Genomic DNA, 6,983 nt, shown 5'->3' with positions numbered 1-6,983 from the left:
AACCCTATCTCTTGTTTCCCCACACATACGGACTCTAAAAATAGCCTATACTTATGTATTTCGAAATTACATGGGCCTGGCCCAATAATAAGGTGACGCAGCACCTAAAATAGCCTCGGGACGAAATTTATGAAGTGGCATCTTGTATATTTCGTCCAAGGCTTCATGCACCCATTATGGTGGCTTCAAAGTCCTGAAATCATCACTTGTAACTCCGTTCTTGTTCCCCTTGCGCATGCCATCATCTCCATGCTTGTTCTTGCTCCAATGTTCATCCTTCTCCAAGCTAGGCCCTTCATTTGTAAGCAAAACAAATGTATCCAATTTAGGCAGCATCATATTCTCATGAAAATTAGAATCATTACCAAGAAACGAAAGTACCTGGTAATTTAGTTGGCGTGCACGAGCTCTAGTAATTGGTCCAGTATGTATAGCAGCAGGGGCTGTGGGTGTAACAATTGTATTGATGTCCTCATCACAATCGTGAGGAATAAATTCAGAGATATGGGTGTACCGGAGAGTCAGGTTCCGATCCAGTGGACCTGTGGGTTATGGGCCCACCATGTGGGTTAAAAGTAGGAAGGGGGCTGACATCTTGCACGGTCACGATAGCAAGGCAGGTCGGAGGGTAGTCTGTTAGTTATGTCGGCAACAACATCGATACCAAGGGCGAGGGACGAAGAGAACCATTTCCCTGCTCGTTGAACGAGGCGGGCCATTAGGCAAAGTTCTCGTCCATCGGTGGCTACCGAAATGTCATCAACAATAGTAACAGGTTCTTGCTGACAGAATTGTACACCGAGGAGTTTACATAAGCAGTAGAATATTGCTGCTTAGATCATATAGATCACAAGAAAGGTTCAAACAACCAATGGAAAGTAAAATATGATTATCATATTAAACAGAACAATGGAAAGGAAAACGTGTTTAAACACATAATTCAGGGATATATCCTTCCCAAGGACAAGCAGAGCATGATATCCGTGGCAGGATATAATGTAGAAAACTCTTTAGGTACGGGAGAGAATTTTCATGACATTACCCATACAACGGTGTTAGGATAAATGATAAATAAAATTTAGCATCGTGCTTCAAATGTTCCTGTTGAAAATTGGAGTACCATTGACATGCTTCGAGATAGCATTGACATGGTCTTCAGGTGAAGATCAGACTTTGGAAACACGAAGGATCCATCAGGAATAACTTGTAGATTAAGTCTTACAATTTCCTCATGGATGAACGGATAACCTTGCTGAAAAGGAATCTATAATGATAGGTCCTCCAGCCGGGGGGGGTGCTAGGCATGACATCAGGTTACCGGGTCACCAAAGGATCAACATCATAACTCTCGGAAAGTTGTCCCAACCATCATATCTGACCGAGATTCATATCCAATTGGTGTCATGATACCTCAAACTCAGGATGCCTGAGAAGAAAAGGTGCAACACAATTGATGAGTTGACATTGTAAGATTTTCAGGAAATGAACTATGGAAGCGAGTTCCGAAACAAGAGTTCATCATTAAATCAAGGAGAGTGAGGAGGTGACTGATTGACTCAGCGACAACCCATTGACATTTCCAAAAAGGATGGATTTCCACAACTATGTGAACAAGGAGATAACATTAGCCAGATCAAATGATATAAGGAAGTATGCTCGAGGAAAACATACACCATTAAACATTGGTTGAAAGGTGCGCCCGAAATATGGGTTGGGTTGTACGACCAATGTCAGAATGGTGATGCAATAATCAATAGCCTAAGAATGAACTTTCGACCATTAACTTCAAAGAGATAGGGTTGCTAGAAGGAAAGAATCCAAACAACATGGTTCACGTGTTGGTATCCCGGTTAGAATCAACACGGGGACCAAGAAAGAATGGTGAGGGTGAGAAGTATCACAATACCAAGAATTCGTTAAGAGGTGGAGCGGTCCTCACAACATCCTTGACATAAAAGATGGTAATACTCCAAGGTAAATAAAAACAAATGCTGGATAGCAAGGAACTCAAGGTAGAACACAAAACACGGACAAGTTTGTGTTGAATGGAAGGCAATAAAGTGGTCGATGATAAGACAAATCATCGAGGGAAAGGATGGTATTTCTCATCATGAATTCTTGATATCCTGGAAGAGCTCAAAAATGTTGATGATGATCACGACACATTTATCGAGAGGTTTCATGAGGATATAATCGCTCATCGATGACATCAAGCAAAAGGAAGGATGGAGCGAAAAGTTATTAAAACTACGGATACGATACAAACTCGGAATCAAGCTTGTTGGTCAAGGCGAAATGATATGAGAAGGAGAGTCGACGTAAGCTTAGCTCCTCGTCGAAAATTGTGCTTCGAAAAGGACCTGATAGTACAGTTAAAAAGTTGCACGATAATGATATAGCCGATAAGGCTAGGAATGACGTGATCGGGTACAAACTTGTACTTAAAGAAGATTACTGAGAGTTGTTGACCCGTAGTGCGGACTCGGTTCAGTTATCGATGTCTTTGAGTGTTTAATAACTCAGAGCCCATGAGAAATTGTAATCACTAAGAATGTAGTACTTGATGAAGAACTCATAAGGAGTTATGCAGTTCCAAGATAATCTCGAGATACCAGGGGGTAATACTCGACGATAGTCTAAAGTAGAGCTTAGACTGGGGTATTGCTCTAAAGAAGGTAAGTGCTTAAACTTGCACGAGAAATGGTATTTCAAGGAGATCATGGTCGGAACCACGATTGCAAAAGGCCAAATCCCAGATATAAGAACTTATACCAAGGGAATAATTAATTTAAGAGAAGCTTTAATGATATGATCTACATCATGTCCATGGGCATGAACACAAAGTTCAAGGTCGACTCCCACTTCTTCAATGCATAACCTTTCATTCACCTCTCGTATTTCGAAAATGACATTAGTTGTTGAAAGTGTTTTTTTTACCTGGTGCAATACCAGATAAATATGATCCGTGTAATCTTTCGGGTTCACACGGATTAGGGAAGGCGTAGGTTCAACCCATCAGGGCATCTTAGGAACATATACCACAAACTTCAATAGTAAATACCACCAGCTCGAAAGCAGAGCATGGTTGGCCAAGCAGATGATACAATTTACCAAAGGCACTATGTATCAGGGGAAGAACTCACAAGGTGATTGAATATGAAGGACACTGTCGGATAGCAATCCAACAATGGATCGGGCGATCCACAACGGAGTTGAGGTGAGTATCGGTATTCCAGAAAGAATGCACGGGCATCATATTATAGAACATCAGAATAATTCGATGCTTAGATAACAAAGGAATTATGATTTCCAAAACAAAAGATCAGAAGCAGTCGCTCTGACCAAGGATGGATAAGTTGGATAAACCAGAGGCACAATTGGCGACAAATAGTTTGGTCGAGAACCAGCTCATGTTCAAAAATGATGTCTCAGTCGGAAAGATAAGTTAGAAGGGTTGATAGATGATTGTGTGCATTCGCACACATGTTGAATCAATAGGATCAAAATGACGGTGTCAAAAGATACTAGTGAATATTGCCAGATATATGGGAAGCATCCATAATGCTAGTAGACAAGTATTTGCAGAGCAATAAAGCTGCTAAGGATTTTCGGAGGATTGAATAGTATTTCAAAGACTTTTGTGAAACACCTGAACAACTGGGATGAGCGGATACTCGGAAGGTGCGAGAAGTTATTCTTAGGGGTATTCAGGTGGCAAAGAACTGCAAGGCAGTAGGCACAAAATATTCTCAGGGTATCTTGTAATAACAAGATCGACTGAGAATAAAAGTAAGCACGACAGGTGTAAGTATTTATCCATAGGGATATTTCAGTGGTAGGGAATTGCAAAGGCAACGGGCACAAGGTCTCAAGAGAAAATCGGAGAGTATCTTCGAAATCTTCTGGTGCAGTCGGTGATCATCTAGACTGAAGGGCCTCTCCGGGAGAAAGTATTTTCGAGAACCTAAAGTTAGATTTTTGTAAAAATCGTTTAACCCGAATAGAAGAGAGTTCAGAATCCCAGAGTAAAGGTCGAGGAGTAAAAGATCCTAGTACCACCCAATGGCGACGTGGGCCCATGGGCCGCACAGCCATGTTAGTAAAAGTTTTGCAATGTCTAGACTCGACTTCGGCCAAGGAGTGTGGAAGGGGGATTCCTACAGGCAGTCGGCTCTGATACCAACTTGTGACGCCCCCGATTCAATCGTACACTAATCATGCACGCAAACATGTACGATCGAGATCAGGGACTCACGGGAAGATATCACAACACAACTCTAAAACATAAATAAGTCATACAAGCATCATAATACAAGCCAAGGGCCTCGAGGGCTCGAATACAAGTGCTCGATCATTGACGAGTCAGCGGAAGCAACAATATCTGAGTACAGACATAAGTTAAACAAGTTTGCCTTAAGAAGGCTAGCACAAACTGGGATACAGATCGAAAGAGGCGCAGGCCTCCTGCCTGGGATCCTCCTAAACTACTCCAGGTCGTCATCAGCGGGCAGCACGTAGTAGTAGGCACCTCCAGTGTAGTAGGGGTCGTCGTCGATGGTGGCGTCTGGCTCCTGGACTCCAGCATCTGGTTGCGACAACCAGAAAGAAAGGAAAGGGGAAAAAGGGGGGAGAAAGCAACCGTGAGTACTCATCCAAAGTACTCGCAAGCAAGGAACTACACTACATATGCATGGGTATATGTGTAAGGAGGCCATATCAGTGGACTGAACTGCAGAATGCCAGAATAAGAGGGGGATAACTAATCCTGTCGAAGACTACGCTTCTCGCAGTCACCGTCTTGCATCAAGTAGAAGAGAGTAGATTGAAGTCCTCCAAGTAGCATCTCCAAGTAGCATCTCATAGCATAATCCTACCCGGCGATCCCCTCCTCATATCCCTGAGGGAGAGCGACCACCGGTTGTATCTGGCACTTGGAAGGGTGTGTTTTATTAAGTATCCGGTTCTAGTTGTCATAAGGTCAAGGTACAACTCCAAGTCGTCCTGTTACCGAAGATCACGGCTATTCGAATAGATTAACTTCCCTGCAGGGGTGCACCACATAACCCAACACGCTTGATCCCATTTGGCCGGACACACTTTCCTGGGTCATGCCCGGCCGCGGAAGATCAACACGTCGCAGCCCCACCTAGGCAAAACAGAGAGGCCAGCACGCCGGTCTAAACCTAAGCGCACAGGGGTCTGGGCCCATCGCCCATAGCACACCTGCACGTTGCGTGGGCGGCCGGAAGCAGAACTAGCCCCCTTAATACAAGAGCAGGCTTATGTTCCAATCCGGCGCGCGCCGCTCCGTCGCTGACGTCTGAAGTGCTTCGGCTGATACCACGACGCCGGGATACCCATAACTACTCCCGCGTAGATGGTTAGTGCGTATAGGCTCGTAGCCAACTCAGATCAAATACCAAGATCTCGTTAAGCGTGTTAAGTATCCGCGAACGCCGAACAGGGCCAGGCCCACCTGTCTCCTAGGTGGTCTCAACCTGCCCTGCCGCTCCGCCACAAAGTAACAATCGGGGGCCGTCGGGAACCCAGGCCCACCTCTACCGGGATGGAGCCACCTGCCCCTTCAGCCCCCAACTCCGAACAGTATCACAGATAATGTAACTGTGTAAAGTATATCGTATATGCCCGTGATCACCTCCCGAAGTGATCACAGCCCAGTAGTATAGCATGGCAGACGGACAAGAGTGTAGGGCCACTGATGGAACACTAGCATCCTATACTAAGCAGTAGGATAGCAGGTAAAGGTAACAACAATAGTAGCAAGGACAGGCTATGCAGCAGTATAGGATTAACTGAAAGCAGTAACATGCTACACTACTCTAATGCAAGCAGTATAGAATAGAATAGGCGATATCTGGTGATCAAGGGGGGGGGCTTGCCTGGTTGCTCTGGCAAGAAGGAGGGGTCGTCAACTCCGTAGTCGAACTGGGCAGCAGCAGCGTCGGTCTCGTAGTCTACCGGAGAGAAGAGGGGGAAGAAACAATGAATACAATGCAAACAAATGCATATCGATGCATGACATGACAAGTAACGATGCAAGGTGTGCCCAATCGCGGTAGTAGGTGATACCGACGAAGGGGGGAAACATCCGGGAAAGTATTCCCGGGGTTTCGCGTTTTCGGGCAGAGGAGCCGGAGGGGAAAGTTGCGAGTTCGATAGGTTAGGGGTGTGTGGTGGACGAACGGACTGCGAATCCGGAATCGTCACGTCGTTCTGAGCAACTTTCATGTTGAAAATATTTTAATCCGAGTTACGGATTAAAAGATATGATTTTCTAAAGATTTTATTAATTTCTGAAATTTAATTAATTATTTAATTAATTCGAAAATGGATTTATGACGTCAGCATGACGTCGTGCTGACGTCAGCAGTCAGCGTTGACCGTTTGACCTGGTCAACCTGACATGTGGGTCCCGTGGGACCCACCTGTCATACACTGTTAGGTTTAATTAGGGTTTAGTTTAACCCTAATTACAGTTTAATTAAAATTAACTAGTTAATTAAATTAATTAAACCGGATTAGTTAACTTAATTAATTACTTAATTAATTAATTAATAGTTAATTTGTTAAACCATTTTTATTTTTATTAATTATATTTATTTTAATTTGCTTATTCATTCGGGACCCACATGTCTTAGACACAGGGGGCGGCCACGTCAGCGTTGACCGGTTCAACAGGCCGGCCGGGCCCTTGGGGGCCCACGGGTCAGTGACCCACGCGGTGGCCCCAGGCCGGCCACGTCGGCGGGCGGCGTTGACGCGCCGGCGGCGACCTCCAGGACGGCGGCGCGGCACGTGACCTCACCGGAAACGCGCCACAGGGCACGGCTGAGGGTGTCTGGGGGCTCTACGGGACGGGCGCGGTGCGCCGCGTTCGATGGTGGCCGTGGTTGGCGCGGGGGTGGCCGGAGTTGAGCGCATCGAGCTCATCGGCGGCGAGGCGCTTCGGGCGGGGTACGGGA

Source organism: Triticum aestivum, chromosome 1B (assembly GCF_018294505.1).
Source record: "Triticum aestivum cultivar Chinese Spring chromosome 1B, IWGSC CS RefSeq v2.1, whole genome shotgun sequence".
NCBI lineage: Eukaryota > Viridiplantae > Streptophyta > Magnoliopsida > Poales > Poaceae > Triticum > Triticum aestivum.
Note: the sequence above shows the minus strand (reverse complement) of the source record.